This window comes from Bombyx mandarina, chromosome 16, assembly GCF_030267445.1.
Source record: "Bombyx mandarina strain Sakado chromosome 16, ASM3026744v2".
Lineage (NCBI taxonomy): Eukaryota > Metazoa > Arthropoda > Insecta > Lepidoptera > Bombycidae > Bombyx > Bombyx mandarina.
The window spans coordinates 12,398,678-12,403,485 of NC_143222.1; positions in this window are offsets into that span (position 1 = coordinate 12,398,678).

A 4,808-nucleotide genomic window follows, 5' to 3' on the forward strand; every position below is an offset into this window, starting at 1 on the left:
GCAAGAAGTTGAGAGAAAGCGGCTGGAATGAATCAACAGAAGGGGTGTAGTTTTTCATCATGATAACGCTCACACATCTTTAGCCCCTCAGCCAAAATTAAGAGAGCTTGGCTGGAAGGTGTTAATGCATCCGCCGTATAGTCCTGACCTTGCACCTTCAGATTTCCACCTGTTTCGGTCTCTTCGGAATTCTTTAGGCAGTGTCAGGTTATCATCACGAGAGGACTGCCAAAACCAATTGTCGCGGTATTTTGATCAGAAGCCCCAAAATTTCTATAGCAATGGGATCATGTGCCTACCTACAAAATGGCAAAAAGTTATCGAACAAAATGGTATCTACATACTTTAGTTAAATATAAATAAAGTATATTAAAAAATGTTGTGAATTTTCTTAAAAATTGCGGAGAAACTTTTCCCCAACCTATTACTTTCTTTGTAATTTTGTATTTAATTATTAATTTTTATTTTTTAGTCGGCAATTGGCGGTTGTTTGCATGAGTGTACACGGCTCACCACACACACGGGAGAAGTGGCGATTGCTCGTTAGGCGCATAGCATCTGCCCACAGCCATGACAACGAGGTCAAGGATCGCAGCAGATGGAGGACGATCGTACAAGAGAGGTTGATGCAGCGGGGGAGTCACGACCCTCTGTAATGAGGAGGACCACGCAAGGAAGAGGAGGACAGCAATGGTACCGAATGACGATACAGTGACACGACAAAGAAAATGCTTCTTGTGTAGAAAAATATTTGTACTTTATCAATTTCTGACCAATAGTTTTTGATTTATCGTTAACTAGCGGACCCGGCGAACTTTGTTCCGCCACACGGTTTGCTTCAAACACATCAACCAGTCAACTTCAAAATTCTATAATAATTAGCACAATTAACCATAGAATATATAGAAGAATGTAGAATATAATAATACGTTTAGCTGTCAGTTTCGTTTTGTTATAATTACCACGTTTTATGTCAAGTCCCACGGGAATGTGATAAAAAGCATTCTATGTCCTTCTCCTGGTTCTAAGCTACCTCCTCATAAATTTTTAGCCAAATCAGTTCAGTCGTTCTTGAGTTATAAATAGTGTAACTAACACGACTTTTGTTTTATATATATAGATAATGCACATTTAATTGATATACGTTGATATTGTTGGTTCTCCTTTTGTTTATTTGAAGTCGGTGTTGTTTTTAGTTCAAAATTTATTTTAAAAACAATTAAACGAAGAATTCGACCGGTGACAACAAAATAAAACAAATCGTCTTCTCGCTTTAAAACTGTATAATCACAAAACTTACTAATTTTACAGGAGAGTGTTTTAAAGGCTTAACATGTCATTGTGATGCTTTTAATATTAATCATCTTTGCAACATTTGTTTTTTATCTTTTACCAGTTACATTAACTGTCTTTTAAAGTAAGATAGAATTGTGTATTAATTTTGTTAATAGTACCTAGTCAAAACACTTGCAACGAAGGGCTTAAACCTCAGACACAGCCCACCTCGTTTCTCACCGGAACTTCTCAGTGGGTCGCGTTTCCGATCAGGTGGTAGATTCTCCGAAGCACGGCTCTTGCTAGGGTTCGTGTTAGCAACGTCGTCAGGTTTGAGCCCCGTGAGCTCACCTACTAGTTAAGGTTCCGTTGAAATAGCCTCTCAAGGCTATCAGCTTAGATAGGAAAAAAAAGTCAAAACATAGGAAAATTAAAAAAAAATCTAAAACTAAACTACGCTCTTTTGACAGTATTTATTAGAAAAATACTGGTGATACCAAATGAGTCCGCATATTAATAAAATTTCGAATATTTTTGAAAATTGTACACTTTTAATGCGAAAAGATGATATATCCTTTTAAATCATCTTCAACAAAGAAACTCGCGAATCCATAACCAAAAAAAAGCTTTTTCAAATTAATTAATGTCGATTGATCTAATCACAATTACACAATATTAATGTCGGAAATTGAAATCAATAAATATTTATGACTCTTACAATGCAATCTATACGTTCAGCTGTGACCTTATTGTGACGTCAGCAGTACTTACTCATGGTTGACAACTTGATGCAAATAGATAAATCGATAGAATAGATAGGTATCTAATGATATGTACATATTTAAATATACTATTTATACTAATTTTTCTTTACCGTCGTCTCGAATAAATTGCACTTTTCATGGTTCAATACATCATAAACTTAATATTGCCCGATTTAGGGTTTAATTTTGAATTAAATTAAATTTAAATTAATGAAGGAACTGACAGTTCTTACTGTGTGCAAAGAAACGTAATTATCAATATTATACTATTGTAGAAATATATTATAATATATTAATGTACTTTTTACTGTTTTCTTGTCTGAAGTGCCGAGAAAGGGAGTCCACAGGGGAGGGTTTTTTTTTTAAATTATAAGATGCGTCGATGATTTCTCGATCCATTTATTAAATAAATAGTGATGACCGAAGCGCGTAGATACATTTTCGATAGTCCAAAAATCAATTGTCAGACATATTTACGTTTTGTTCACTCGGCAGCAAGATAGATCAAATAATTTTTTCATTTGTCAAATATAAAGATTATTTGCGTATCGACAAAAAAAATTGATCTGCAAATTAAAATTGGTGCAGTAAAAGTGGTGCAGACCACGTACTGGCAAGCGCAGTGTGGGACGGTCACCTACCATATGGACCGACGACCTAGTTAGAGTCGCTGGGTCACGTTGGATGCGGGTGGTAACAGACCGGCCGCTCTGGAGATCAATTGGAGGGCGCTATGCTCAGCAGTGGACAGTGGACAGGCTGAGATGATGATGATGATGATGAAAATATCAGCTTGCTTAAATAATCTAAAATAAATTTTACATTATACAGGGTGTTACAAAACTACCCGTAAATCCGATAGGAGATTAAATGAGGCCTTATAACGAGTTCATTCACAATATTTAAGAATCGTAGTAGCGCTGTATAACTCATCCCAAAAAAATAAAATATTTTCACTGATGTGCAAACTCTATTTCAGTAAAATTAAAGAGTAAACTACGCAGAATGTACCTACATTTGAAAAAAAAATGTGTGCAATTCACACGTGGTAGAAGTGAAACCTTCCAAAATTAAAATACAATTATCCTAAACGTCTTAAGTATATGTAAAATTTTGTCATTAGTAAATAATTGTAAGGTAGCGCCCTCTGTGAATTGATATTTTAATTTCACGTATAATCCTAAATTAAAATTCACTACAAGAGCTTTCATACACACGTTAGTATTAAAAAATCTCACAGATGGCGCTGTATTAAATAGTATGTATATTTCTGTCTCATTCTTTGCTGGCTTCATCCTACACATTTTTGTATTTGTGTCACTTACCTGTCGTTTTTTCCGTTGCATCCGGTTTGAAATTACAACGATTCTAAAGAAGTTTTCACTTCAAAAATAGAAAAACTATGAAAGTAGACAATTATTAAGTGAAATAGGTACGTAGGCCTTTCTGTTATATAATGTAGTTCCCTGACATGACAGCTTACTAGGAGCTCACAGATTTTGCCAAGACTACACTTTAGATAAATATAATATTAATAAAGACAAACAATGTTTAATCTATTCTCAATTTGACTACAGACTATATGCAATAAGAAAAGTTTGACAATAAACAAATAGTATGCATGCGTGTGTGTGTCAAATACATGGTAATGTGTGTAATGTTTTTTTATTGATTTAATCTGTTATTAATGCATAATTAAAAAAAATATTAACATTCTGCACTCCTTCTCTATATTCTCTATAAGTGTAGGAAATTTTATACTCCTCTGTCCGCGCCATTTTCGTAAAAAGGGGTACCTACAAAGTTTTTGCTTCACGTATTTAATATATAGATTTTTACGGGGTGTTTTGCAACACGTTGTATACACGAAAACGCAAATAGCATCATAATAGGGCTTCGTAGGTAAACAAACCTTCGCTGTTTTTTTTTTCCATCTATTAAAAGGTTGCCGGACCACCGCGTGGGAAGTCTACCTACACTGCGCTTACAGGTGCGCGGTCGCCGTTCGAGAGCTTTTTTGACACCATTGGCCACCTGTGAGCAATATGACTTTATTTTTTTTATTGCCCTTGTAGGCAGACGAGCATACGGCCCTCCTGATGGTGAGTGGTTACCGTCGCCCATGGAATTCAGCAATGCCAGGGGCAGAGCCAAGCCGCTGCCTACCGCTTAATACTGTCCACAAGCCTCGTTTGAAGAAGGATATGTCATAGCGCTCGGGAAACACCGTGGAGGGGAGCTCATTCCATAGCCGGATGGTACGTGGCAAAAAAGACCTCTGGAAACGCTCTGTGGATGAGCGCAGTGGCTCCAGGTAGTATGAATGAACTCTACTCCGGTGGCGGGCGGTGCGATGGTAAAAACGAGATACCGGTATCATCTCGAACATACAGAAGGAACCGAAGTGCCTCCGCAGACCCAGAGTTTCCAAACGATCCGTGTCTTGCCCAATTCAACTTTGGAATCCTTAGAGTTATGTCAGTTACTGTGGTTCTTCTGTGAATCTCCTCGTTCCTGATTCGATTTCGCAGGGAAACTCCGAGCATAGCCCTCTCCCTTGATTGAGTGACTTTGAGCCTTCAAATTATAATCTGCGTAATTACTGGTGGTAGGACCTCTTGTGAGTCTGCGCGGGTGGGTACCACCACCCTGCCTGTTTCTGCCGTGAAGCAGTAATGCGTTTCGGTTTGAAGGGTGGAGCAGCAGTTGTAACTAAACTTGAGACCTTAGAACTTATATCTCAAAGTGGGTGGCGCATTTACGTTGTGG